Source organism: Salmo salar, unplaced genomic scaffold (genome assembly GCF_965601325.2).
Source record: "Salmo salar unplaced genomic scaffold, fSalSal1 ptg000293l, whole genome shotgun sequence".
NCBI lineage: Eukaryota > Metazoa > Chordata > Actinopteri > Salmoniformes > Salmonidae > Salmo > Salmo salar.
The window spans coordinates 362,501-385,118 of NW_027675346.1; the positions used below are offsets into that span (position 1 = coordinate 362,501).

General features: G+C 43.1%; 58 non-coding genes across 58 annotated transcripts; all 58 read left to right on the top strand.

Moving 5' to 3' along the window:
• Positions 1 to 182: 182 nt before the first annotated feature.
• LOC145870802 (5S ribosomal RNA) lies at positions 183 to 301 on the top strand. Its single transcript, XR_014386633.1, has one exon. It is a non-coding gene; the product is annotated as a 5S ribosomal RNA (ribosomal RNA).
• A 139-nt stretch (positions 302 to 440) lies between these two features.
• Positions 441 to 559, top strand: LOC145870813 (5S ribosomal RNA). Its single transcript, XR_014386634.1, has one exon. It is a non-coding gene; the product is annotated as a 5S ribosomal RNA (ribosomal RNA).
• Positions 560 to 968: 409 nt separating this feature from the next.
• LOC145870824 (5S ribosomal RNA) lies at positions 969 to 1,087 on the top strand. Its single transcript, XR_014386635.1, has one exon. It is a non-coding gene; the product is annotated as a 5S ribosomal RNA (ribosomal RNA).
• Positions 1,088 to 1,226: 139 nt separating this feature from the next.
• On the top strand, positions 1,227 to 1,345 carry LOC145870835 (5S ribosomal RNA). Its single transcript, XR_014386636.1, has one exon. It is a non-coding gene; the product is annotated as a 5S ribosomal RNA (ribosomal RNA).
• Positions 1,346 to 1,754: 409 nt separating this feature from the next.
• On the top strand, positions 1,755 to 1,873 carry LOC145870846 (5S ribosomal RNA). The gene has a single exon (XR_014386637.1). It is a non-coding gene; the product is annotated as a 5S ribosomal RNA (ribosomal RNA).
• A 139-nt stretch (positions 1,874 to 2,012) lies between these two features.
• On the top strand, positions 2,013 to 2,131 carry LOC145870857 (5S ribosomal RNA). Its single transcript, XR_014386638.1, has one exon. It is a non-coding gene; the product is annotated as a 5S ribosomal RNA (ribosomal RNA).
• A 409-nt stretch (positions 2,132 to 2,540) lies between these two features.
• Positions 2,541 to 2,659, top strand: LOC145870868 (5S ribosomal RNA). The gene has a single exon (XR_014386639.1). It is a non-coding gene; the product is annotated as a 5S ribosomal RNA (ribosomal RNA).
• A 139-nt stretch (positions 2,660 to 2,798) lies between these two features.
• On the top strand, positions 2,799 to 2,917 carry LOC145870880 (5S ribosomal RNA). The gene has a single exon (XR_014386641.1). It is a non-coding gene; the product is annotated as a 5S ribosomal RNA (ribosomal RNA).
• Positions 2,918 to 3,326: 409 nt separating this feature from the next.
• Positions 3,327 to 3,445, top strand: LOC145870891 (5S ribosomal RNA). The gene has a single exon (XR_014386642.1). It is a non-coding gene; the product is annotated as a 5S ribosomal RNA (ribosomal RNA).
• A 139-nt stretch (positions 3,446 to 3,584) lies between these two features.
• LOC145870902 (5S ribosomal RNA) lies at positions 3,585 to 3,703 on the top strand. The gene has a single exon (XR_014386643.1). It is a non-coding gene; the product is annotated as a 5S ribosomal RNA (ribosomal RNA).
• Positions 3,704 to 4,112: 409 nt separating this feature from the next.
• LOC145870913 (5S ribosomal RNA) lies at positions 4,113 to 4,231 on the top strand. Its single transcript, XR_014386644.1, has one exon. It is a non-coding gene; the product is annotated as a 5S ribosomal RNA (ribosomal RNA).
• A 139-nt stretch (positions 4,232 to 4,370) lies between these two features.
• On the top strand, positions 4,371 to 4,489 carry LOC145870924 (5S ribosomal RNA). The gene has a single exon (XR_014386645.1). It is a non-coding gene; the product is annotated as a 5S ribosomal RNA (ribosomal RNA).
• Positions 4,490 to 4,898: 409 nt separating this feature from the next.
• LOC145870935 (5S ribosomal RNA) lies at positions 4,899 to 5,017 on the top strand. The gene has a single exon (XR_014386646.1). It is a non-coding gene; the product is annotated as a 5S ribosomal RNA (ribosomal RNA).
• Positions 5,018 to 5,156: 139 nt separating this feature from the next.
• LOC145870946 (5S ribosomal RNA) lies at positions 5,157 to 5,275 on the top strand. Its single transcript, XR_014386647.1, has one exon. It is a non-coding gene; the product is annotated as a 5S ribosomal RNA (ribosomal RNA).
• Positions 5,276 to 5,684: 409 nt separating this feature from the next.
• On the top strand, positions 5,685 to 5,803 carry LOC145870956 (5S ribosomal RNA). Its single transcript, XR_014386648.1, has one exon. It is a non-coding gene; the product is annotated as a 5S ribosomal RNA (ribosomal RNA).
• A 139-nt stretch (positions 5,804 to 5,942) lies between these two features.
• Positions 5,943 to 6,061, top strand: LOC145870967 (5S ribosomal RNA). The gene has a single exon (XR_014386649.1). It is a non-coding gene; the product is annotated as a 5S ribosomal RNA (ribosomal RNA).
• Positions 6,062 to 6,470: 409 nt separating this feature from the next.
• LOC145870978 (5S ribosomal RNA) lies at positions 6,471 to 6,589 on the top strand. The gene has a single exon (XR_014386650.1). It is a non-coding gene; the product is annotated as a 5S ribosomal RNA (ribosomal RNA).
• A 139-nt stretch (positions 6,590 to 6,728) lies between these two features.
• Positions 6,729 to 6,847, top strand: LOC145874839 (5S ribosomal RNA). The gene has a single exon (XR_014390475.1). It is a non-coding gene; the product is annotated as a 5S ribosomal RNA (ribosomal RNA).
• Positions 6,848 to 6,986: 139 nt separating this feature from the next.
• On the top strand, positions 6,987 to 7,105 carry LOC145870990 (5S ribosomal RNA). The gene has a single exon (XR_014386652.1). It is a non-coding gene; the product is annotated as a 5S ribosomal RNA (ribosomal RNA).
• Positions 7,106 to 7,244: 139 nt separating this feature from the next.
• Positions 7,245 to 7,363, top strand: LOC145871000 (5S ribosomal RNA). Its single transcript, XR_014386653.1, has one exon. It is a non-coding gene; the product is annotated as a 5S ribosomal RNA (ribosomal RNA).
• A 409-nt stretch (positions 7,364 to 7,772) lies between these two features.
• LOC145871011 (5S ribosomal RNA) lies at positions 7,773 to 7,891 on the top strand. Its single transcript, XR_014386654.1, has one exon. It is a non-coding gene; the product is annotated as a 5S ribosomal RNA (ribosomal RNA).
• Positions 7,892 to 8,030: 139 nt separating this feature from the next.
• LOC145874841 (5S ribosomal RNA) lies at positions 8,031 to 8,149 on the top strand. The gene has a single exon (XR_014390477.1). It is a non-coding gene; the product is annotated as a 5S ribosomal RNA (ribosomal RNA).
• Positions 8,150 to 8,288: 139 nt separating this feature from the next.
• Positions 8,289 to 8,407, top strand: LOC145871022 (5S ribosomal RNA). Its single transcript, XR_014386655.1, has one exon. It is a non-coding gene; the product is annotated as a 5S ribosomal RNA (ribosomal RNA).
• Positions 8,408 to 8,816: 409 nt separating this feature from the next.
• On the top strand, positions 8,817 to 8,935 carry LOC145874842 (5S ribosomal RNA). The gene has a single exon (XR_014390478.1). It is a non-coding gene; the product is annotated as a 5S ribosomal RNA (ribosomal RNA).
• A 139-nt stretch (positions 8,936 to 9,074) lies between these two features.
• LOC145871025 (5S ribosomal RNA) lies at positions 9,075 to 9,193 on the top strand. The gene has a single exon (XR_014386656.1). It is a non-coding gene; the product is annotated as a 5S ribosomal RNA (ribosomal RNA).
• Positions 9,194 to 9,602: 409 nt separating this feature from the next.
• On the top strand, positions 9,603 to 9,721 carry LOC145871026 (5S ribosomal RNA). The gene has a single exon (XR_014386657.1). It is a non-coding gene; the product is annotated as a 5S ribosomal RNA (ribosomal RNA).
• Positions 9,722 to 9,860: 139 nt separating this feature from the next.
• Positions 9,861 to 9,979, top strand: LOC145871029 (5S ribosomal RNA). Its single transcript, XR_014386660.1, has one exon. It is a non-coding gene; the product is annotated as a 5S ribosomal RNA (ribosomal RNA).
• Positions 9,980 to 10,388: 409 nt separating this feature from the next.
• Positions 10,389 to 10,507, top strand: LOC145871038 (5S ribosomal RNA). Its single transcript, XR_014386669.1, has one exon. It is a non-coding gene; the product is annotated as a 5S ribosomal RNA (ribosomal RNA).
• A 139-nt stretch (positions 10,508 to 10,646) lies between these two features.
• Positions 10,647 to 10,765, top strand: LOC145871044 (5S ribosomal RNA). Its single transcript, XR_014386674.1, has one exon. It is a non-coding gene; the product is annotated as a 5S ribosomal RNA (ribosomal RNA).
• A 409-nt stretch (positions 10,766 to 11,174) lies between these two features.
• Positions 11,175 to 11,293, top strand: LOC145871045 (5S ribosomal RNA). Its single transcript, XR_014386675.1, has one exon. It is a non-coding gene; the product is annotated as a 5S ribosomal RNA (ribosomal RNA).
• Positions 11,294 to 11,432: 139 nt separating this feature from the next.
• LOC145871047 (5S ribosomal RNA) lies at positions 11,433 to 11,551 on the top strand. The gene has a single exon (XR_014386677.1). It is a non-coding gene; the product is annotated as a 5S ribosomal RNA (ribosomal RNA).
• Positions 11,552 to 11,960: 409 nt separating this feature from the next.
• Positions 11,961 to 12,079, top strand: LOC145874844 (5S ribosomal RNA). Its single transcript, XR_014390479.1, has one exon. It is a non-coding gene; the product is annotated as a 5S ribosomal RNA (ribosomal RNA).
• Positions 12,080 to 12,218: 139 nt separating this feature from the next.
• On the top strand, positions 12,219 to 12,337 carry LOC145871048 (5S ribosomal RNA). The gene has a single exon (XR_014386678.1). It is a non-coding gene; the product is annotated as a 5S ribosomal RNA (ribosomal RNA).
• A 409-nt stretch (positions 12,338 to 12,746) lies between these two features.
• On the top strand, positions 12,747 to 12,865 carry LOC145871049 (5S ribosomal RNA). Its single transcript, XR_014386679.1, has one exon. It is a non-coding gene; the product is annotated as a 5S ribosomal RNA (ribosomal RNA).
• Positions 12,866 to 13,004: 139 nt separating this feature from the next.
• On the top strand, positions 13,005 to 13,123 carry LOC145871050 (5S ribosomal RNA). The gene has a single exon (XR_014386680.1). It is a non-coding gene; the product is annotated as a 5S ribosomal RNA (ribosomal RNA).
• A 409-nt stretch (positions 13,124 to 13,532) lies between these two features.
• On the top strand, positions 13,533 to 13,651 carry LOC145871051 (5S ribosomal RNA). Its single transcript, XR_014386681.1, has one exon. It is a non-coding gene; the product is annotated as a 5S ribosomal RNA (ribosomal RNA).
• A 409-nt stretch (positions 13,652 to 14,060) lies between these two features.
• Positions 14,061 to 14,179, top strand: LOC145871053 (5S ribosomal RNA). Its single transcript, XR_014386683.1, has one exon. It is a non-coding gene; the product is annotated as a 5S ribosomal RNA (ribosomal RNA).
• A 139-nt stretch (positions 14,180 to 14,318) lies between these two features.
• Positions 14,319 to 14,437, top strand: LOC145871054 (5S ribosomal RNA). Its single transcript, XR_014386684.1, has one exon. It is a non-coding gene; the product is annotated as a 5S ribosomal RNA (ribosomal RNA).
• Positions 14,438 to 14,846: 409 nt separating this feature from the next.
• Positions 14,847 to 14,965, top strand: LOC145871055 (5S ribosomal RNA). The gene has a single exon (XR_014386685.1). It is a non-coding gene; the product is annotated as a 5S ribosomal RNA (ribosomal RNA).
• Positions 14,966 to 15,104: 139 nt separating this feature from the next.
• LOC145871056 (5S ribosomal RNA) lies at positions 15,105 to 15,223 on the top strand. Its single transcript, XR_014386686.1, has one exon. It is a non-coding gene; the product is annotated as a 5S ribosomal RNA (ribosomal RNA).
• A 409-nt stretch (positions 15,224 to 15,632) lies between these two features.
• On the top strand, positions 15,633 to 15,751 carry LOC145874845 (5S ribosomal RNA). The gene has a single exon (XR_014390480.1). It is a non-coding gene; the product is annotated as a 5S ribosomal RNA (ribosomal RNA).
• A 139-nt stretch (positions 15,752 to 15,890) lies between these two features.
• On the top strand, positions 15,891 to 16,009 carry LOC145871057 (5S ribosomal RNA). The gene has a single exon (XR_014386687.1). It is a non-coding gene; the product is annotated as a 5S ribosomal RNA (ribosomal RNA).
• A 409-nt stretch (positions 16,010 to 16,418) lies between these two features.
• Positions 16,419 to 16,537, top strand: LOC145871059 (5S ribosomal RNA). The gene has a single exon (XR_014386689.1). It is a non-coding gene; the product is annotated as a 5S ribosomal RNA (ribosomal RNA).
• A 139-nt stretch (positions 16,538 to 16,676) lies between these two features.
• LOC145871060 (5S ribosomal RNA) lies at positions 16,677 to 16,795 on the top strand. Its single transcript, XR_014386690.1, has one exon. It is a non-coding gene; the product is annotated as a 5S ribosomal RNA (ribosomal RNA).
• Positions 16,796 to 17,204: 409 nt separating this feature from the next.
• LOC145871061 (5S ribosomal RNA) lies at positions 17,205 to 17,323 on the top strand. The gene has a single exon (XR_014386691.1). It is a non-coding gene; the product is annotated as a 5S ribosomal RNA (ribosomal RNA).
• A 139-nt stretch (positions 17,324 to 17,462) lies between these two features.
• On the top strand, positions 17,463 to 17,581 carry LOC145871062 (5S ribosomal RNA). The gene has a single exon (XR_014386692.1). It is a non-coding gene; the product is annotated as a 5S ribosomal RNA (ribosomal RNA).
• A 409-nt stretch (positions 17,582 to 17,990) lies between these two features.
• Positions 17,991 to 18,109, top strand: LOC145874846 (5S ribosomal RNA). Its single transcript, XR_014390481.1, has one exon. It is a non-coding gene; the product is annotated as a 5S ribosomal RNA (ribosomal RNA).
• Positions 18,110 to 18,248: 139 nt separating this feature from the next.
• Positions 18,249 to 18,367, top strand: LOC145871063 (5S ribosomal RNA). The gene has a single exon (XR_014386693.1). It is a non-coding gene; the product is annotated as a 5S ribosomal RNA (ribosomal RNA).
• A 409-nt stretch (positions 18,368 to 18,776) lies between these two features.
• LOC145871064 (5S ribosomal RNA) lies at positions 18,777 to 18,895 on the top strand. Its single transcript, XR_014386694.1, has one exon. It is a non-coding gene; the product is annotated as a 5S ribosomal RNA (ribosomal RNA).
• Positions 18,896 to 19,034: 139 nt separating this feature from the next.
• Positions 19,035 to 19,153, top strand: LOC145871065 (5S ribosomal RNA). The gene has a single exon (XR_014386695.1). It is a non-coding gene; the product is annotated as a 5S ribosomal RNA (ribosomal RNA).
• A 409-nt stretch (positions 19,154 to 19,562) lies between these two features.
• Positions 19,563 to 19,681, top strand: LOC145871066 (5S ribosomal RNA). Its single transcript, XR_014386696.1, has one exon. It is a non-coding gene; the product is annotated as a 5S ribosomal RNA (ribosomal RNA).
• A 139-nt stretch (positions 19,682 to 19,820) lies between these two features.
• LOC145871067 (5S ribosomal RNA) lies at positions 19,821 to 19,939 on the top strand. The gene has a single exon (XR_014386697.1). It is a non-coding gene; the product is annotated as a 5S ribosomal RNA (ribosomal RNA).
• A 409-nt stretch (positions 19,940 to 20,348) lies between these two features.
• Positions 20,349 to 20,467, top strand: LOC145871068 (5S ribosomal RNA). Its single transcript, XR_014386698.1, has one exon. It is a non-coding gene; the product is annotated as a 5S ribosomal RNA (ribosomal RNA).
• A 139-nt stretch (positions 20,468 to 20,606) lies between these two features.
• LOC145871070 (5S ribosomal RNA) lies at positions 20,607 to 20,725 on the top strand. The gene has a single exon (XR_014386700.1). It is a non-coding gene; the product is annotated as a 5S ribosomal RNA (ribosomal RNA).
• Positions 20,726 to 21,134: 409 nt separating this feature from the next.
• Positions 21,135 to 21,253, top strand: LOC145874847 (5S ribosomal RNA). The gene has a single exon (XR_014390482.1). It is a non-coding gene; the product is annotated as a 5S ribosomal RNA (ribosomal RNA).
• Positions 21,254 to 21,392: 139 nt separating this feature from the next.
• LOC145871071 (5S ribosomal RNA) lies at positions 21,393 to 21,511 on the top strand. The gene has a single exon (XR_014386701.1). It is a non-coding gene; the product is annotated as a 5S ribosomal RNA (ribosomal RNA).
• Positions 21,512 to 21,920: 409 nt separating this feature from the next.
• LOC145871072 (5S ribosomal RNA) lies at positions 21,921 to 22,039 on the top strand. The gene has a single exon (XR_014386702.1). It is a non-coding gene; the product is annotated as a 5S ribosomal RNA (ribosomal RNA).
• Positions 22,040 to 22,178: 139 nt separating this feature from the next.
• Positions 22,179 to 22,297, top strand: LOC145871073 (5S ribosomal RNA). Its single transcript, XR_014386703.1, has one exon. It is a non-coding gene; the product is annotated as a 5S ribosomal RNA (ribosomal RNA).
• The last annotated feature ends 321 nt before the right edge of the window (positions 22,298 to 22,618 follow it).

A 22,618-nucleotide genomic window follows, 5' to 3' on the forward strand; every position in this document is an offset into this window, starting at 1 on the left:
AGGAAATAAAGTTTGTATTTTATCCAACTACCTGTGCTAAAAAGTGATGGGAACAGTGTTTGTAATTTCTTCTACTTTTTCAGTGACACAAAGTTCAAGCTGCTTATCTAATTGGTGAAAATGCAATGTCTGTTTATCACACTCACTTTGACTATATATGTTGTAGCAAGAGATTGTTTCTCGCTTACGGCCATACCAGCCTGGGTACGCCCGATCTCGTCTGATCTCGGAAGCTAAGCAGGGTCGGGCCTGGTTAGTACTTGGATGGGAGACCGCCTGGGAATACCAGGTGCTGTAAGCATTTTGTCCACGAGGGTGTGCTCTTGCACTATTTCATCAGCAACACTGCCTTGTATTAAGCATTTAATGATGAATTGACTAAATGTCTGTTTTATCAGACTCACTTTGACTATATATGTTGTAGCAAGAGATTGTTTCTTGCTTACGGCCATACCAGCCTGGGTACGCCCGATCTCGTCTGATCTCGGAAGCTAAGCAGGGTCGGGCCTGGTTAGTACTTGGATGGGAGACCGCCTGGGAATACCAGGTGCTGTAAGCATTTTGTCCACGAGGGTGTGCCCCTGCACTATTTCATCAGCAACACTGCCTTGTAGTAAGCATTTAATGATGAATTGACTAAATGCAGCTTCCTGCCTTTTTAATAGGATCAAATTTCCTTGTGTTTTCAATTAGCATCTGCCTTGTATTTATAAGACAAACAAGAATATTGTTGCTGAATGCAGCTTGTGTGTGCTTTGTGCTCCTTTGCCCTGTTCAAATGATGAAAGGAAATAAAGTTTGTATTTTATCCAACTACCTGTGGTAAAAAGTGATGGGAACAGTGTTTGTAATTTCTTCTACTTTTTCAGTGACACAAAGTTCAAGCTGCTTATCTAATTGGTGAAAATGCAATGTCTGTTTATCACACTCACTTTGACTATATATGTTGTAGCAAGAGATTGTTTCTCGCTTACGGCCATACCAGCCTGGGTACGCCCGATCTCGTCTGATCTCGGAAGCTAAGCAGGGTCGGGCCTGGTTAGTACTTGGATGGGAGACCGCCTGGGAATACCAGGTGCTGTAAGCATTTTGTCCACGAGGGTGTGCTCTTGCACTATTTCATCAGCAACACTGCCTTGTATTAAGCATTTAATGATGAATTGACTAAATGTCTGTTTTATCAGACTCACTTTGACTATATATGTTGTAGCAAGAGATTGTTTCTCGCTTACGGCCATACCAGCCTGGGTACGCCCGATCTCGTCTGATCTCGGAAGCTAAGCAGGGTCGGGCCTGGTTAGTACTTGGATGGGAGACCGCCTGGGAATACCAGGTGCTGTAAGCATTTTGTCCACGAGGGTGTGCCCCTGCACTATTTCATCAGCAACACTGCCTTGTAGTAAGCATTTAATGATGAATTGACTAAATGCAGCTTCCTGCCTTTTTAATAGGATCAAATTTCCTTGTGTTTTCAATTAGCATCTGCCTTGTATTTATAAGACAAACAAGAATATTGTTGCTGAATGCAGCTTGTGTGTGCTTTGTGCTCCTTTGCCCTGTTCAAATGATGAAAGGAAATAAAGTTTGTATTTTATCCAACTACCTGTGGTAAAAAGTGATGGGAACAGTGTTTGTAATTTCTTCTACTTTTTCAGTGACACAAAGTTCAAGCTGCTTATCTAATTGGTGAAAATGCAATGTCTGTTTATCACACTCACTTTGACTATATATGTTGTAGCAAGAGATTGTTTCTCGCTTACGGCCATACCAGCCTGGGTACGCCCGATCTCGTCTGATCTCGGAAGCTAAGCAGGGTCGGGCCTGGTTAGTACTTGGATGGGAGACCGCCTGGGAATACCAGGTGCTGTAAGCATTTTGTCCACGAGGGTGTGCTCTTGCACTATTTCATCAGCAACACTGCCTTGTATTAAGCATTTAATGATGAATTGACTAAATGTCTGTTTTATCAGACTCACTTTGACTATATATGTTGTAGCAAGAGATTGTTTCTCGCTTACGGCCATACCAGCCTGGGTACGCCCGATCTCGTCTGATCTCGGAAGCTAAGCAGGGTCGGGCCTGGTTAGTACTTGGATGGGAGACCGCCTGGGAATACCAGGTGCTGTAAGCATTTTGTCCACGAGGGTGTGCCCCTGCACTATTTCATCAGCAACACTGCCTTGTAGTAAGCATTTAATGATGAATTGACTAAATGCAGCTTCCTGCCTTTTTAATAGGATCAAATTTCCTTGTGTTTTCAATTAGCATCTGCCTTGTATTTATAAGACAAACAAGAATATTGTTGCTGAATGCAGCTTGTGTGTGCTTTGTGCTCCTTTGCCCTGTTCAAATGATGAAAGGAAATAAAGTTTGTATTTTATCCAACTACCTGTGGTAAAAAGTGATGGGAACAGTGTTTGTAATTTCTTCTACTTTTTCAGTGACACAAAGTTCAAGCTGCTTATCTAATTGGTGAAAATGCAATGTCTGTTTATCACACTCACTTTGACTATATATGTTGTAGCAAGAGATTGTTTCTCGCTTACGGCCATACCAGCCTGGGTACGCCCGATCTCGTCTGATCTCGGAAGCTAAGCAGGGTCGGGCCTGGTTAGTACTTGGATGGGAGACCGCCTGGGAATACCAGGTGCTGTAAGCATTTTGTCCACGAGGGTGTGCTCTTGCACTATTTCATCAGCAACACTGCCTTGTATTAAGCATTTAATGATGAATTGACTAAATGTCTGTTTTATCAGACTCACTTTGACTATATATGTTGTAGCAAGAGATTGTTTCTCGCTTACGGCCATACCAGCCTGGGTACGCCCGATCTCGTCTGATCTCGGAAGCTAAGCAGGGTCGGGCCTGGTTAGTACTTGGATGGGAGACCGCCTGGGAATACCAGGTGCTGTAAGCATTTTGTCCACGAGGGTGTGCCCCTGCACTATTTCATCAGCAACACTGCCTTGTAGTAAGCATTTAATGATGAATTGACTAAATGCAGCTTCCTGCCTTTTTAATAGGATCAAATTTCCTTGTGTTTTCAATTAGCATCTGCCTTGTATTTATAAGACAAACAAGAATATTGTTGCTGAATGCAGCTTGTGTGTGCTTTGTGCTCCTTTGCCCTGTTCAAATGATGAAAGGAAATAAAGTTTGTATTTTATCCAACTACCTGTGCTAAAAAGTGATGGGAACAGTGTTTGTAATTTCTTCTACTTTTTCAGTGACACAAAGTTCAAGCTGCTTATCTAATTGGTGAAAATGCAATGTCTGTTTATCACACTCACTTTGACTATATATGTTGTAGCAAGAGATTGTTTCTCGCTTACGGCCATACCAGCCTGGGTACGCCCGATCTCGTCTGATCTCGGAAGCTAAGCAGGGTCGGGCCTGGTTAGTACTTGGATGGGAGACCGCCTGGGAATACCAGGTGCTGTAAGCATTTTGTCCACGAGGGTGTGCTCTTGCACTATTTCATCAGCAACACTGCCTTGTATTAAGCATTTAATGATGAATTGACTAAATGTCTGTTTTATCAGACTCACTTTGACTATATATGTTGTAGCAAGAGATTGTTTCTCGCTTACGGCCATACCAGCCTGGGTACGCCCGATCTCGTCTGATCTCGGAAGCTAAGCAGGGTCGGGCCTGGTTAGTACTTGGATGGGAGACCGCCTGGGAATACCAGGTGCTGTAAGCATTTTGTCCACGAGGGTGTGCCCCTGCACTATTTCATCAGCAACACTGCCTTGTAGTAAGCATTTAATGATGAATTGACTAAATGCAGCTTCCTGCCTTTTTAATAGGATCAAATTTCCTTGTGTTTTCAATTAGCATCTGCCTTGTATTTATAAGACAAACAAGAATATTGTTGCTGAATGCAGCTTGTGTGTGCTTTGTGCTCCTTTGCCCTGTTCAAATGATGAAAGGAAATAAAGTTTGTATTTTATCCAACTACCTGTGGTAAAAAGTGATGGGAACAGTGTTTGTAATTTCTTCTACTTTTTCAGTGACACAAAGTTCAAGCTGCTTATCTAATTGGTGAAAATGCAATGTCTGTTTATCACACTCACTTTGACTATATATGTTGTAGCAAGAGATTGTTTCTCGCTTACGGCCATACCAGCCTGGGTACGCCCGATCTCGTCTGATCTCGGAAGCTAAGCAGGGTCGGGCCTGGTTAGTACTTGGATGGGAGACCGCCTGGGAATACCAGGTGCTGTAAGCATTTTGTCCACGAGGGTGTGCTCTTGCACTATTTCATCAGCAACACTGCCTTGTATTAAGCATTTAATGATGAATTGACTAAATGTCTGTTTTATCAGACTCACTTTGACTATATATGTTGTAGCAAGAGATTGTTTCTCGCTTACGGCCATACCAGCCTGGGTACGCCCGATCTCGTCTGATCTCGGAAGCTAAGCAGGGTCGGGCCTGGTTAGTACTTGGATGGGAGACCGCCTGGGAATACCAGGTGCTGTAAGCATTTTGTCCACGAGGGTGTGCCCCTGCACTATTTCATCAGCAACACTGCCTTGTAGTAAGCATTTAATGATGAATTGACTAAATGCAGCTTCCTGCCTTTTTAATAGGATCAAATTTCCTTGTGTTTTCAATTAGCATCTGCCTTGTATTTATAAGACAAACAAGAATATTGTTGCTGAATGCAGCTTGTGTGTGCTTTGTGCTCCTTTGCCCTGTTCAAATGATGAAAGGAAATAAAGTTTGTATTTTATCCAACTACCTGTGCTAAAAAGTGATGGGAACAGTGTTTGTAATTTCTTCTACTTTTTCAGTGACACAAAGTTCAAGCTGCTTATCTAATTGGTGAAAATGCAATGTCTGTTTATCACACTCACTTTGACTATATATGTTGTAGCAAGAGATTGTTTCTCGCTTACGGCCATACCAGCCTGGGTACGCCCGATCTCGTCTGATCTCGGAAGCTAAGCAGGGTCGGGCCTGGTTAGTACTTGGATGGGAGACCGCCTGGGAATACCAGGTGCTGTAAGCATTTTGTCCACGAGGGTGTGCTCTTGCACTATTTCATCAGCAACACTGCCTTGTATTAAGCATTTAATGATGAATTGACTAAATGTCTGTTTTATCAGACTCACTTTGACTATATATGTTGTAGCAAGAGATTGTTTCTCGCTTACGGCCATACCAGCCTGGGTACGCCCGATCTCGTCTGATCTCGGAAGCTAAGCAGGGTCGGGCCTGGTTAGTACTTGGATGGGAGACCGCCTGGGAATACCAGGTGCTGTAAGCATTTTGTCCACGAGGGTGTGCCCCTGCACTATTTCATCAGCAACACTGCCTTGTAGTAAGCATTTAATGATGAATTGACTAAATGCAGCTTCCTGCCTTTTTAATAGGATCAAATTTCCTTGTGTTTTCAATTAGCATCTGCCTTGTATTTATAAGACAAACAAGAATATTGTTGCTGAATGCAGCTTGTGTGTGCTTTGTGCTCCTTTGCCCTGTTCAAATGATGAAAGGAAATAAAGTTTGTATTTTATCCAACTACCTGTGGTAAAAAGTGATGGGAACAGTGTTTGTAATTTCTTCTACTTTTTCAGTGACACAAAGTTCAAGCTGCTTATCTAATTGGTGAAAATGCAATGTCTGTTTATCACACTCACTTTGACTATATATGTTGTAGCAAGAGATTGTTTCTCGCTTACGGCCATACCAGCCTGGGTACGCCCGATCTCGTCTGATCTCGGAAGCTAAGCAGGGTCGGGCCTGGTTAGTACTTGGATGGGAGACCGCCTGGGAATACCAGGTGCTGTAAGCATTTTGTCCACGAGGGTGTGCTCTTGCACTATTTCATCAGCAACACTGCCTTGTATTAAGCATTTAATGATGAATTGACTAAATGTCTGTTTTATCAGACTCACTTTGACTATATATGTTGTAGCAAGAGATTGTTTCTCGCTTACGGCCATACCAGCCTGGGTACGCCCGATCTCGTCTGATCTCGGAAGCTAAGCAGGGTCGGGCCTGGTTAGTACTTGGATGGGAGACCGCCTGGGAATACCAGGTGCTGTAAGCATTTTGTCCACGAGGGTGTGCCCCTGCACTATTTCATCAGCAACACTGCCTTGTAGTAAGCATTTAATGATGAATTGACTAAATGCAGCTTCCTGCCTTTTTAATAGGATCAAATTTCCTTGTGTTTTCAATTAGCATCTGCCTTGTATTTATAAGACAAACAAGAATATTGTTGCTGAATGCAGCTTGTGTGTGCTTTGTGCTCCTTTGCCCTGTTCAAATGATGAAAGGAAATAAAGTTTGTATTTTATCCAACTACCTGTGCTAAAAAGTGATGGGAACAGTGTTTGTAATTTCTTCTACTTTTTCAGTGACACAAAGTTCAAGCTGCTTATCTAATTGGTGAAAATGCAATGTCTGTTTATCACACTCACTTTGACTATATATGTTGTAGCAAGAGATTGTTTCTCGCTTACGGCCATACCAGCCTGGGTACGCCCGATCTCGTCTGATCTCGGAAGCTAAGCAGGGTCGGGCCTGGTTAGTACTTGGATGGGAGACCGCCTGGGAATACCAGGTGCTGTAAGCATTTTGTCCACGAGGGTGTGCTCTTGCACTATTTCATCAGCAACACTGCCTTGTATTAAGCATTTAATGATGAATTGACTAAATGTCTGTTTTATCAGACTCACTTTGACTATATATGTTGTAGCAAGAGATTGTTTCTCGCTTACGGCCATACCAGCCTGGGTACCCCCGATCTCGTCTGATCTCGGAAGCTAAGCAGGGTCGGGCCTGGTTAGTACTTGGATGGGAGACCGCCTGGGAATACCAGGTGCTGTAAGCATTTTGTCCACGAGGGTGTGCTCTTGCACTATTTCATCAGCAACACTGCCTTGTATTAAGCATTTAATGATGAATTGACTAAATGTCTGTTTTATCAGACTCACTTTGACTATATATGTTGTAGCAAGAGATTGTTTCTCGCTTACGGCCATACCAGCCTGGGTACGCCCGATCTCGTCTGATCTCGGAAGCTAAGCAGGGTCGGGCCTGGTTAGTACTTGGATGGGAGACCGCCTGGGAATACCAGGTGCTGTAAGCATTTTGTCCACGAGGGTGTGCTCTTGCACTATTTCATCAGCAACACTGCCTTGTATTAAGCATTTAATGATGAATTGACTAAATGTCTGTTTTATCAGACTCACTTTGACTATATATGTTGTAGCAAGAGATTGTTTCTCGCTTACGGCCATACCAGCCTGGGTACGCCCGATCTCGTCTGATCTCGGAAGCTAAGCAGGGTCGGGCCTGGTTAGTACTTGGATGGGAGACCGCCTGGGAATACCAGGTGCTGTAAGCATTTTGTCCACGAGGGTGTGCCCCTGCACTATTTCATCAGCAACACTGCCTTGTAGTAAGCATTTAATGATGAATTGACTAAATGCAGCTTCCTGCCTTTTTAATAGGATCAAATTTCCTTGTGTTTTCAATTAGCATCTGCCTTGTATTTATAAGACAAACAAGAATATTGTTGCTGAATGCAGCTTGTGTGTGCTTTGTGCTCCTTTGCCCTGTTCAAATGATGAAAGGAAATAAAGTTTGTATTTTATCCAACTACCTGTGCTAAAAAGTGATGGGAACAGTGTTTGTAATTTCTTCTACTTTTTCAGTGACACAAAGTTCAAGCTGCTTATCTAATTGGTGAAAATGCAATGTCTGTTTATCACACTCACTTTGACTATATATGTTGTAGCAAGAGATTGTTTCTCGCTTACGGCCATACCAGCCTGGGTACGCCCGATCTCGTCTGATCTCGGAAGCTAAGCAGGGTCGGGCCTGGTTAGTACTTGGATGGGAGACCGCCTGGGAATACCAGGTGCTGTAAGCATTTTGTCCACGAGGGTGTGCTCTTGCACTATTTCATCAGCAACACTGCCTTGTATTAAGCATTTAATGATGAATTGACTAAATGTCTGTTTTATCAGACTCACTTTGACTATATATGTTGTAGCAAGAGATTGTTTCTCGCTTACGGCCATACCAGCCTGGGTACCCCCGATCTCGTCTGATCTCGGAAGCTAAGCAGGGTCGGGCCTGGTTAGTACTTGGATGGGAGACCGCCTGGGAATACCAGGTGCTGTAAGCATTTTGTCCACGAGGGTGTGCTCTTGCACTATTTCATCAGCAACACTGCCTTGTATTAAGCATTTAATGATGAATTGACTAAATGTCTGTTTTATCAGACTCACTTTGACTATATATGTTGTAGCAAGAGATTGTTTCTCGCTTACGGCCATACCAGCCTGGGTACGCCCGATCTCGTCTGATCTCGGAAGCTAAGCAGGGTCGGGCCTGGTTAGTACTTGGATGGGAGACCGCCTGGGAATACCAGGTGCTGTAAGCACTTTGTCCACGAGGGTGTGCCCCTGCACTATTTCATCAGCAACACTGCCTTGTAGTAAGCATTTAATGATGAATTGACTAAATGCAGCTTCCTGCCTTTTTAATAGGATCAAATTTCCTTGTGTTTTCAATTAGCATCTGCCTTGTATTTATAAGACAAACAAGAATATTGTTGCTGAATGCAGCTTGTGTGTGCTTTGTGCTCCTTTGCCCTGTTCAAATGATGAAAGGAAATAAAGTTTGTATTTTATCCAACTACCTGTGCTAAAAAGTGATGGGAACAGTGTTTGTAATTTCTTCTACTTTTTCAGTGACACAAAGTTCAAGCTGCTTATCTAATTGGTGAAAATGCAATGTCTGTTTATCACACTCACTTTGACTATATATGTTGTAGCAAGAGATTGTTTCTCGCTTACGGCCATACCAGCCTGGGTACCCCCGATCTCGTCTGATCTCGGAAGCTAAGCAGGGTCGGGCCTGGTTAGTACTTGGATGGGAGACCGCCTGGGAATACCAGGTGCTGTAAGCATTTTGTCCACGAGGGTGTGCTCTTGCACTATTTCATCAGCAACACTGCCTTGTATTAAGCATTTAATGATGAATTGACTAAATGTCTGTTTTATCAGACTCACTTTGACTATATATGTTGTAGCAAGAGATTGTTTCTCGCTTACGGCCATACCAGCCTGGGTACGCCCGATCTCGTCTGATCTCGGAAGCTAAGCAGGGTCGGGCCTGGTTAGTACTTGGATGGGAGACCGCCTGGGAATACCAGGTGCTGTAAGCATTTTGTCCACGAGGGTGTGCCCCTGCACTATTTCATCAGCAACACTGCCTTGTAGTAAGCATTTAATGATGAATTGACTAAATGCAGCTTCCTGCCTTTTTAATAGGATCAAATTTCCTTGTGTTTTCAATTAGCATCTGCCTTGTATTTATAAGACAAACAAGAATATTGTTGCTGAATGCAGCTTGTGTGTGCTTTGTGCTCCTTTGCCCTGTTCAAATGATGAAAGGAAATAAAGTTTGTATTTTATCCAACTACCTGTGCTAAAAAGTGATGGGAACAGTGTTTGTAATTTCTTCTACTTTTTCAGTGACACAAAGTTCAAGCTGCTTATCTAATTGGTGAAAATGCAATGTCTGTTTATCACCCTCACTTTGACTATATATGTTGTAGCAAGAGATTGTTTCTCGCTTACGGCCATACCAGCCTGGGTACGCCCGATCTCGTCTGATCTCGGAAGCTAAGCAGGGTCGGGCCTGGTTAGTACTTGGATGGGAGACCGCCTGGGAATACCAGGTGCTGTAAGCATTTTGTCCACGAGGGTGTGCTCTTGCACTATTTCATCAGCAACACTGCCTTGTATTAAGCATTTAATGATGAATTGACTAAATGTCTGTTTTATCAGACTCACTTTGACTATATATGTTGTAGCAAGAGATTGTTACTCGCTTACGGCCATACCAGCCTGGGTACGCCCGATCTCGTCTGATCTCGGAAGCTAAGCAGGGTCGGGCCTGGTTAGTACTTGGATGGGAGACCGCCTGGGAATACCAGGTGCTGTAAGCATTTTGTCCACGAGGGTGTGCCCCTGCACTATTTCATCAGCAACACTGCCTTGTAGTAAGCATTTAATGATGAATTGACTAAATGCAGCTTCCTGCCTTTTTAATAGGATCAAATTTCCTTGTGTTTTCAATTAGCATCTGCCTTGTATTTATAAGACAAACAAGAATATTGTTGCTGAATGCAGCTTGTGTGTGCTTTGTGCTCCTTTGCCCTGTTCAAATGATGAAAGGAAATAAAGTTTGTATTTTATCCAACTACCTGTGCTAAAAAGTGATGGGAACAGTGTTTGTAATTTCTTCTACTTTTTCAGTGACACAAAGTTCAAGCTGCTTATCTAATTGGTGAAAATGCAATGTCTGTTTATCACACTCACTTTGACTATATATGTTGTAGCAAGAGATTTTTTCTCGCTTACGGCCATACCAGCCTGGGTACGCCCGATCTCGTCTGATCTCGGAAGCTAAGCAGGGTCGGGCCTGGTTAGTACTTGGATGGGAGACCGCCTGGGAATACCAGGTGCTGTAAGCATTTTGTCCACGAGGGTGTGCTCTTGCACTATTTCATCAGCAACACTGCCTTGTATTAAGCATTTAATGATGAATTGACTAAATGTCTGTTTTATCAGACTCACTTTGACTATATATGTTGTAGCAAGAGATTGTTTCTCGCTTACGGCCATACCAGCCTGGGTACGCCCGATCTCGTCTGATCTCGGAAGCTAAGCAGGGTCGGGCCTGGTTAGTACTTGGATGGGAGACCGCCTGGGAATACCAGGTGCTGTAAGCACTTTGTCCACGAGGGTGTGCCCCTGCACTATTTCATCAGCAACACTGCCTTGTAGTAAGCATTTAATGATGAATTGACTAAATGCAGCTTCCTGCCTTTTTAATAGGATCAAATTTCCTTGTGTTTTCAATTAGCATCTGCCTTGTATTTATAAGACAAACAAGAATATTGTTGCTGAATGCAGCTTGTGTGTGCTTTGTGCTCCTTTGCCCTGTTCAAATGATGAAAGGAAATAAAGTTTGTATTTTATCCAACTACCTGTGCTAAAAAGTGATGGGAACAGTGTTTGTAATTTCTTCTACTTTTTCAGTGACACAAAGTTCAAGCTGCTTATCTAATTGGTGAAAATGCAATGTCTGTTTATCACACTCACTTTGACTATATATGTTGTAGCAAGAGATTTTTTCTCGCTTACGGCCATACCAGCCTGGGTACGCCCGATCTCGTCTGATCTCGGAAGCTAAGCAGGGTCGGGCCTGGTTAGTACTTGGATGGGAGACCGCCTGGGAATACCAGGTGCTGTAAGCATTTTGTCCACGAGGGTGTGCTCTTGCACTATTTCATCAGCAACACTGCCTTGTATTAAGCATTTAATGATGAATTGACTAAATGTCTGTTTTATCAGACTCACTTTGACTATATATGTTGTAGCAAGAGATTGTTTCTCGCTTACGGCCATACCAGCCTGGGTACGCCCGATCTCGTCTGATCTCGGAAGCTAAGCAGGGTCGGGCCTGGTTAGTACTTGGATGGGAGACCGCCTGGGAATACCAGGTGCTGTAAGCACTTTGTCCACGAGGGTGTGCCCCTGCACTATTTCATCAGCAACACTGCCTTGTAGTAAGCATTTAATGATGAATTGACTAAATGCAGCTTCCTGCCTTTTTAATAGGATCAAATTTCCTTGTGTTTTCAATTAGCATCTGCCTTGTATTTATAAGACAAACAAGAATATTGTTGCTGAATGCAGCTTGTGTGTGCTTTGTGCTCCTTTGCCCTGTTCAAATGATGAAAGGAAATAAAGTTTGTATTTTATCCAACTACCTGTGCTAAAAAGTGATGGGAACAGTGTTTGTAATTTCTTCTACTTTTTCAGTGACACAAAGTTCAAGCTGCTTATCTAATTGGTGAAAATGCAATGTCTGTTTATCACACTCACTTTGACTATATATGTTGTAGCAAGAGATTGTTTCTCGCTTACGGCCATACCAGCCTGGGTACCCCCGATCTCGTCTGATCTCGGAAGCTAAGCAGGGTCGGGCCTGGTTAGTACTTGGATGGGAGACCGCCTGGGAATACCAGGTGCTGTAAGCATTTTGTCCACGAGGGTGTGCTCTTGCACTATTTCATCAGCAACACTGCCTTGTATTAAGCATTTAATGATGAATTGACTAAATGTCTGTTTTATCAGACTCACTTTGACTATATATGTTGTAGCAAGAGATTGTTTCTCGCTTACGGCCATACCAGCCTGGGTACGCCCGATCTCGTCTGATCTCGGAAGCTAAGCAGGGTCGGGCCTGGTTAGTACTTGGATGGGAGACCGCCTGGGAATACCAGGTGCTGTAAGCATTTTGTCCACGAGGGTGTGCCCCTGCACTATTTCATCAGCAACACTGCCTTGTAGTAAGCATTTAATGATGAATTGACTAAATGCAGCTTCCTGCCTTTTTAATAGGATCAAATTTCCTTGTGTTTTCAATTAGCATCTGCCTTGTATTTATAAGACAAACAAGAATATTGTTGCTGAATGCAGCTTGTGTGTGCTTTGTGCTCCTTTGCCCTGTTCAAATGATGAAAGGAAATAAAGTTTGTATTTTATCCAACTACCTGTGCTAAAAAGTGATGGGAACAGTGTTTGTAATTTCTTCTACTTTTTCAGTGACACAAAGTTCAAGCTGCTTATCTAATTGGTGAAAATGCAATGTCTGTTTATCACCCTCACTTTTACTATATATGTTGTAGCAAGAGATTGTTTCTCGCTTACGGCCATACCAGCCTGGGTACGCCCGATCTCGTCTGATCTCGGAAGCTAAGCAGGGTCGGGCCTGGTTAGTACTTGGATGGGAGACCGCCTGGGAATACCAGGTGCTGTAAGCATTTTGTCCACGAGGGTGTGCTCTTGCACTATTTCATCAGCAACACTGCCTTGTATTAAGCATTTAATGATGAATTGACTAAATGTCTGTTTTATCAGACTCACTTTGACTATATATGTTGTAGCAAGAGATTGTTTCTCGCTTACGGCCATACCAGCCTGGGTACGCCCGATCTCGTCTGATCTCGGAAGCTAAGCAGGGTCGGGCCTGGTTAGTACTTGGATGGGAGACCGCCTGGGAATACCAGGTGCTGTAAGCACTTTGTCCACGAGGGTGTGCCCCTGCACTATTTCATCAGCAACACTGCCTTGTAGTAAGCATTTAATGATGAATTGACTAAATGCAGCTTCCTGCCTTTTTAATAGGATCAAATTTCCTTGTGTTTTCAATTAGCATCTGCCTTGTATTTATAAGACAAACAAGAATATTGTTGCTGAATGCAGCTTGTGTGTGCTTTGTGCTCCTTTGCCCTGTTCAAATGATGAAAGGAAATAAAGTTTGTATTTTATCCAACTACCTGTGGTAAAAAGTGATGGGAACAGTGTTTGTAATTTCTTCTACTTTTTCAGTGACACAAAGTTCAAGCTGCTTATCTAATTGGTGAAAATGCAATGTCTGTTTATCACACTCACTTTGACTATATATGTTGTAGCAAGAGATTGTTTCTCGCTTACGGCCATACCAGCCTGGGTACGCCCGATCTCGTCTGATCTCGGAAGCTAAGCAGGGTCGGGCCTGGTTAGTACTTGGATGGGAGACCGCCTGGGAATACCAGGTGCTGTAAGCATTTTGTCCACGAGGGTGTGCCCCTGCACTATTTCATCAGCAACACTGCCTTGTAGTAAGCATTTAATGATGAATTGACTAAATGCAGCTTCCTGCCTTTTTAATAGGATCAAATTTCCTTGTGTTTTCAATTAGCATCTGCCTTGTATTTATAAGACAAACAAGAATATTGTTGCTGAATGCAGCTTGTGTGTGCTTTGTGCTCCTTTGCCCTGTTCAAATGATGAAAGGAAATAAAGTTTGTATTTTATCCAACTACCTGTGCTAAAAAGTGATGGGAACAGTGTTTGTAATTTCTTCTACTTTTTCAGTGACACAAAGTTCAAGCTGCTTATCTAATTGGTGAAAATGCAATGTCTGTTTATCACCCTCACTTTTACTATATATGTTGTAGCAAGAGATTGTTTCTCGCTTACGGCCATACCAGCCTGGGTACGCCCGATCTCGTCTGATCTCGGAAGCTAAGCAGGGTCGGGCCTGGTTAGTACTTGGATGGGAGACCGCCTGGGAATACCAGGTGCTGTAAGCATTTTGTCCACGAGGGTGTGCTCTTGCACTATTTCATCAGCAACACTGCCTTGTATTAAGCATTTAATGATGAATTGACTAAATGTCTGTTTTATCAGACTCACTTTGACTATATATGTTGTAGCAAGAGATTGTTTCTCGCTTACGGCCATACCAGCCTGGGTACGCCCGATCTCGTCTGATCTCGGAAGCTAAGCAGGGTCGGGCCTGGTTAGTACTTGGATGGGAGACCGCCTGGGAATACCAGGTGCTGTAAGCATTTTGTCCACGAGGGTGTGCCCCTGCACTATTTCATCAGCAACACTGCCTTGTAGTAAGCATTTAATGATGAATTGACTAAATGCAGCTTCCTGCCTTTTTAATAGGATCAAATTTCCTTGTGTTTTCAATTAGCATCTGCCTTGTATTTATAAGACAAACAAGAATATTGTTGCTGAATGCAGCTTGTGTGTGCTTTGTGCTCCTTTGCCCTGTTCAAATGATGAAAGGAAATAAAGTTTGTATTTTATCCAACTACCTGTGCTAAAAAGTGATGGGAACAGTGTTTGTAATTTCTTCTACTTTTTCAGTGACACAAAGTTCAAGCTGCTTATCTAATTGGTGAAAATGCAATGTCTGTTTATCACCCTCACTTTGACTATATATGTTGTAGCAAGAGATTGTTTCTCGCTTACGGCCATACCAGCCTGGGTACGCCCGATCTCGTCTGATCTCGGAAGCTAAGCAGGGTCGGGCCTGGTTAGTACTTGGATGGGAGACCGCCTGGGAATACCAGGTGCTGTAAGCATTTTGTCCACGAGGGTGTGCTCTTGCACTATTTCATCAGCAACACTGCCTTGTATTAAGCATTTAATGATGAATTGACTAAATGTCTGTTTTATCAGACTCACTTTGACTATATATGTTGTAGCAAGAGATTGTTTCTCGCTTACGGCCATACCAGCCTGGGTACGCCCGATCTCGTCTGATCTCGGAAGCTAAGCAGGGTCGGGCCTGGTTAGTACTTGGATGGGAGACCGCCTGGGAATACCAGGTGCTGTAAGCACTTTGTCCACGAGGGTGTGCCCCTGCACTATTTCATCAGCAACACTGCCTTGTAGTAAGCATTTAATGATGAATTGACTAAATGCAGCTTCCTGCCTTTTTAATAGGATCAAATTTCCTTGTGTTTTCAATTAGCATCTGCCTTGTATGTATAAGACAAACAAGAATATTGTTGCTGAATGCAGCTTGTGTGTGCTTTGTGCTCCTTTGCCCTGTTCAAATGATGAAAGGAAATAAAGTTTGTATTTTATCCAACTACCTGTGCTAAAAAGTGATGGGAACAGTGTTTGTAATTTCTTCTACTTTTTCAGTGACACAAAGTTCAAGCTGCTTATCTAATTGGTGAAAATGCAATGTCTGTTTATCACACTCACTTTGACTATATATGTTGTAGCAAGAGATTGTTTCTCGCTTACGGCCATACCAGCCTGGGTACCCCCGATCTCGTCTGATCTCGGAAGCTAAGCAGGGTCGGGCCTGGTTAGTACTTGGATGGGAGACCGCCTGGGAATACCAGGTGCTGTAAGCATTTTGTCCACGAGGGTGTGCTCTTGCACTATTTCATCAGCAACACTGCCTTGTATTAAGCATTTAATGATGAATTGACTAAATGTCTGTTTTATCAGACTCACTTTGACTATATATGTTGTAGCAAGAGATTGTTTCTCGCTTACGGCCATACCAGCCTGGGTACGCCCGATCTCGTCTGATCTCGGAAGCTAAGCAGGGTCGGGCCTGGTTAGTACTTGGATGGGAGACCGCCTGGGAATACCAGGTGCTGTAAGCACTTTGTCCACGAGGGTGTGCCCCTGCACTATTTCATCAGCAACACTGCCTTGTAGTAAGCATTTAATGATGAATTGACTAAATGCAGCTTCCTGCCTTTTTAATAGGATCAAATTTCCTTGTGTTTTCAATTAGCATCTGCCTTGTATTTATAAGACAAACAAGAATATTGTTGCTGAATGCAGCTTGTGTGTGCTTTGTGCTCCTTTGCCCTGTTCAAATGATGAAAGGAAATAAAGTTTGTATTTTATCCAACTACCTGTGCTAAAAAGTGATGGGAACAGTGTTTGTAATTTCTTCTACTTTTTCAGTGACACAAAGTTCAAGCTGCTTATCTAATTGGTGAAAATGCAATGTCTGTTTATCACCCTCACTTTTACTATATATGTTGTAGCAAGAGATTGTTTCTCGCTTACGGCCATACCAGCCTGGGTACGCCCGATCTCGTCTGATCTCGGAAGCTAAGCAGGGTCGGGCCTGGTTAGTACTTGGATGGGAGACCGCCTGGGAATACCAGGTGCTGTAAGCATTTTGTCCACGAGGGTGTGCTCTTGCACTATTTCATCAGCAACACTGCCTTGTATTAAGCATTTAATGATGAATTGACTAAATGTCTGTTTTATCAGACTCACTTTGACTATATATGTTGTAGCAAGAGATTGTTTCTCGCTTACGGCCATACCAGCCTGGGTACGCCCGATCTCGTCTGATCTCGGAAGCTAAGCAGGGTCGGGCCTGGTTAGTACTTGGATGGGAGACCGCCTGGGAATACCAGGTGCTGTAAGCATTTTGTCCACGAGGGTGTGCCCCTGCACTATTTCATCAGCAACACTGCCTTGTAGTAAGCATTTAATGATGAATTGACTAAATGCAGCTTCCTGCCTTTTTAATAGGATCAAATTTCCTTGTGTTTTCAATTAGCATCTGCCTTGTATTTATAAGACAAACAAGAATATTGTTGCTGAATGCAGCTTGTGTGTGCTTTGTGCTCCTTTGCCCTGTTCAAATGATGAAAGGAAATAAAGTTTGTATTTTATCCAACTACCTGTGCTAAAAAGTGATGGGAACAGTGTTTGTAATTTCTTCTACTTTTTCAGTGACACAAAGTTCAAGCTGCTTATCTAATTGGTGAAAATGCAATGTCTGTTTATCACCCTCACTTTTACTATATATGTTGTAGCAAGAGATTGTTTCTCGCTTACGGCCATACCAGCCTGGGTACGCCCGATCTCGTCTGATCTCGGAAGCTAAGCAGGGTCGGGCCTGGTTAGTACTTGGATGGGAGACCGCCTGGGAATACCAGGTGCTGTAAGCATTTTGTCCACGAGGGTGTGCTCTTGCACTATTTCATCAGCAACACTGCCTTGTATTAAGCATTTAATGATGAATTGACTAAATGTCTGTTTTATCAGACTCACTTTGACTATATATGTTGTAGCAAGAGATTGTTTCTCGCTTACGGCCATACCAGCCTGGGTACGCCCGATCTCGTCTGATCTCGGAAGCTAAGCAGGGTCGGGCCTGGTTAGTACTTGGATGGGAGACCGCCTGGGAATACCAGGTGCTGTAAGCATTTTGTCCACGAGGGTGTGCCCCTGCACTATTTCATCAGCAACACTGCCTTGTAGTAAGCATTTAATGATGAATTGACTAAATGCAGCTTCCTGCCTTTTTAATAGGATCAAATTTCCTTGTGTTTTCAATTAGCATCTGCCTTGTATTTATAAGACAAACAAGAATATTGTTGCTGAATGCAGCTTGTGTGTGCTTTGTGCTCCTTTGCCCTGTTCAAATGATGAAAGGAAATAAAGTTTGTATTTTATCCAACTACCTGTGCTAAAAAGTGATGGGAACAGTGTTTGTAATTTCTTCTACTTTTTCAGTGACACAAAGTTCAAGCTGCTTATCTAATTGGTGAAAATGCAATGTCTGTTTATCACACTCACTTTGACTATATATGTTGTAGCAAGAGATTGTTTCTCGCTTACGGCCATACCAGCCTGGGTACCCCCGATCTCGTCTGATCTCGGAAGCTAAGCAGGGTCGGGCCTGGTTAGTACTTGGATGGGAGACCGCCTGGGAATACCAGGTGCTGTAAGCATTTTGTCCACGAGGGTGTGCTCTTGCACTATTTCATCAGCAACACTGCCTTGTATTAAGCATTTAATGATGAATTGACTAAATGTCTGTTTTATCAGACTCACTTTGACTATATATGTTGTAGCAAGAGATTGTTTCTCGCTTACGGCCATACCAGCCTGGGTACGCCCGATCTCGTCTGATCTCGGAAGCTAAGCAGGGTCGGGCCTGGTTAGTACTTGGATGGGAGACCGCCTGGGAATACCAGGTGCTGTAAGCATTTTGTCCACGAGGGTGTGCCCCTGCACTATTTCATCAGCAACACTGCCTTGTAGTAAGCATTTAATGATGAATTGACTAAATGCAGCTTCCTGCCTTTTTAATAGGATCAAATTTCCTTGTGTTTTCAATTAGCATCTGCCTTGTATTTATAAGACAAACAAGAATATTGTTGCTGAATGCAGCTTGTGTGTGCTTTGTGCTCCTTTGCCCTGTTCAAATGATGAAAGGAAATAAAGTTTGTATTTTATCCAACTACCTGTGCTAAAAAGTGATGGGAACAGTGTTTGTAATTTCTTCTACTTTTTCAGTGACACAAAGTTCAAGCTGCTTATCTAATTGGTGAAAATGCAATGTCTGTTTATCACCCTCACTTTGACTATATATGTTGTAGCAAGAGATTGTTTCTCGCTTACGGCCATACCAGCCTGGGTACGCCCGATCTCGTCTGATCTCGGAAGCTAAGCAGGGTCGGGCCTGGTTAGTACTTGGATGGGAGACCGCCTGGGAATACCAGGTGCTGTAAGCATTTTGTCCACGAGGGTGTGCTCTTGCACTATTTCATCAGCAACACTGCCTTGTATTAAGCATTTAATGATGAATTGACTAAATGTCTGTTTTATCAGACTCACTTTGACTATATATGTTGTAGCAAGAGATTGTTTCTCGCTTACGGCCATACCAGCCTGGGTACGCCCGATCTCGTCTGATCTCGGAAGCTAAGCAGGGTCGGGCCTGGTTAGTACTTGGATGGGAGACCGCCTGGGAATACCAGGTGCTGTAAGCATTTTGTCCACGAGGGTGTGCCCCTGCACTATTTCATCAGCAACACTGCCTTGTAGTAAGCATTTAATGATGAATTGACTAAATGCAGCTTCCTGCCTTTTTAATAGGATCAAATTTCCTTGTGTTTTCAATTAGCATCTGCCTTGTATTTATAAGACAAACAAGAATATTGTTGCTGAATGCAGCTTGTGTGTGCTTTGTGCTCCTTTGCCCTGTTCAAATGATGAAAGGAAATAAAGTTTGTATTTTATCCAACTACCTGTGGTAAAAAGTGATGGGAACAGTGTTTGTAATTTCTTCTACTTTTTCAGTGACACAAAGTTCAAGCTGCTTATCTAATTGGTGAAAATGCAATGTCTGTTTATCACACTCACTTTGACTATATATGTTGTAGCAAGAGATTGTTTCTCGCTTACGGCCATACCAGCCTGGGTACGCCCGATCTCGTCTGATCTCGGAAGCTAAGCAGGGTCGGGCCTGGTTAGTACTTGGATGGGAGACCGCCTGGGAATACCAGGTGCTGTAAGCATTTTGTCCACGAGGGTGTGCTCTTGCACTATTTCATCAGCAACACTGCCTTGTATTAAGCATTTAATGATGAATTGACTAAATGTCTGTTTTATCAGACTCACTTTGACTATATATGTTGTAGCAAGAGATTGTTTCTCGCTTACGGCCATACCAGCCTGGGTACGCCCGATCTCGTCTGATCTCGGAAGCTAAGCAGGGTCGGGCCTGGTTAGTACTTGGATGGGAGACCGCCTGGGAATACCAGGTGCTGTAAGCATTTTGTCCACGAGGGTGTGCCCCTGCACTATTTCATCAGCAACACTGCCTTGTAGTAAGCATTTAATGATGAATTGACTAAATGCAGCTTCCTGCCTTTTTAATAGGATCAAATTTCCTTGTGTTTTCAATTAGCATCTGCCTTGTATTTATAAGACAAACAAGAATATTGTTGCTGAATGCAGCTTGTGTGTGCTTTGTGCTCCTTTGCCCTGTTCAAATGATGAAAGGAAATAAAGTTTGTATTTTATCCAACTACCTGTGGTAAAAAGTGATGGGAACAGTGTTTGTAATTTCTTCTACTTTTTCAGTGACACAAAGTTCAAGCTGCTTATCTAATTGGTGAAAATGCAATGTCTGTTTATCACACTCACTTTGACTATATATGTTGTAGCAAGAGATTGTTTCTCGCTTACGGCCATACCAGCCTGGGTACGCCCGATCTCGTCTGATCTCGGAAGCTAAGCAGGGTCGGGCCTGGTTAGTACTTGGATGGGAGACCGCCTGGGAATACCAGGTGCTGTAAGCATTTTGTCCACGAGGGTGTGCTCTTGCACTATTTCATCAGCAACACTGCCTTGTATTAAGCATTTAATGATGAATTGACTAAATGTCTGTTTTATCAGACTCACTTTGACTATATATGTTGTAGCAAGAGATTGTTTCTCGCTTACGGCCATACCAGCCTGGGTACGCCCGATCTCGTCTGATCTCGGAAGCTAAGCAGGGTCGGGCCTGGTTAGTACTTGGATGGGAGACCGCCTGGGAATACCAGGTGCTGTAAGCACTTTGTCCACGAGGGTGTGCCCCTGCACTATTTCATCAGCAACACTGCCTTGTAGTAAGCATTTAATGATGAATTGACTAAATGCAGCTTCCTGCCTTTTTAATAGGATCAAATTTCCTTGTGTTTTCAATTAGCATCTGCCTTGTATTTATAAGACAAACAAGAATATTGTTGCTGAATGCAGCTTGTGTGTGCTTTGTGCTCCTTTGCCCTGTTCAAATGATGAAAGGAAATAAAGTTTGTATTTTATCCAACTACCTGTGCTAAAAAGTGATGGGAACAGTGTTTGTAATTTCTTCTACTTTTTCAGTGACACAAAGTTCAAGCTGCTTATCTAATTGGTGAAAATGCAATGTCTGTTTATCACACTCACTTTGACTATATATGTTGTAGCAAGAGATTGTTTCTCGCTTACGGCCATACCAGCCTGGGTACCCCCGATCTCGTCTGATCTCGGAAGCTAAGCAGGGTCGGGCCTGGTTAGTACTTGGATGGGAGACCGCCTGGGAATACCAGGTGCTGTAAGCATTTTGTCCACGAGGGTGTGCTCTTGCACTATTTCATCAGCAACACTGCCTTGTATTAAGCATTTAATGATGAATTGACTAAATGTCTGTTTTATCAGACTCACTTTGACTATATATGTTGTAGCAAGAGATTGTTTCTCGCTTACGGCCATACCAGCCTGGGTACGCCCGATCTCGTCTGATCTCGGAAGCTAAGCAGGGTCGGGCCTGGTTAGTACTTGGATGGGAGACCGCCTGGGAATACCAGGTGCTGTAAGCATTTTGTCCACGAGGGTGTGCCCCTGCACTATTTCATCAGCAACACTGCCTTGTAGTAAGCATTTAATGATGAATTGACTAAATGCAGCTTCCTGCCTTTTTAATAGGATCAAATTTCCTTGTGTTTTCAATTAGCATCTGCCTTGTATTTATAAGACAAACAAGAATATTGTTGCTGAATGCAGCTTGTGTGTGCTTTGTGCTCCTTTGCCCTGTTCAAATGATGAAAGGAAATAAAGTTTGTATTTTATCCAACTACCTGTGCTAAAAAGTGATGGGAACAGTGTTTGTAATTTCTTCTACTTTTTCAGTGACACAAAGTTCAAGCTGCTTATCTAATTGGTGAAAATGCAATGTCTGTTTATCACCCTCACTTTTACTATATATGTTGTAGCAAGAGATTGTTTCTCGCTTACGGCCATACCAGCCTGGGTACGCCCGATCTCGTCTGATCTCGGAAGCTAAGCAGGGTCGGGCCTGGTTAGTACTTGGATGGGAGACCGCCTGGGAATACCAGGTGCTGTAAGCATTTTGTCCACGAGGGTGTGCTCTTGCACTATTTCATCAGCAACACTGCCTTGTATTAAGCATTTAATGATGAATTGACTAAATGTCTGTTTTATCAGACTCACTTTGACTATATATGTTGTAGCAAGAGATTGTTTCTCGCTTACGGCCATACCAGCCTGGGTACGCCCGATCTCGTCTGATCTCGGAAGCTAAGCAGGGTCGGGCCTGGTTAGTACTTGGATGGGAGACCGCCTGGGAATACCAGGTGCTGTAAGCATTTTGTCCACGAGGGTGTGCCCCTGCACTATTTCATCAGCAACACTGCCTTGTAGTAAGCATTTAATGATGAATTGACTAAATGCAGCTTCCTGCCTTTTTAATAGGATCAAATTTCCTTGTGTTTTCAATTAGCATCTGCCTTGTATTTATAAGACAAACAAGAATATTGTTGCTGAATGCAGCTTGTGTGTGCTTTGTGCTCCTTTGCCCTGTTCAAATGATGAAAGGAAATAAAGTTTGTATTTTATCCAACTACCTGTGCTAAAAAGTGATGGGAACAGTGTTTGTAATTTCTTCTACTTTTTCAGTGACACAAAGT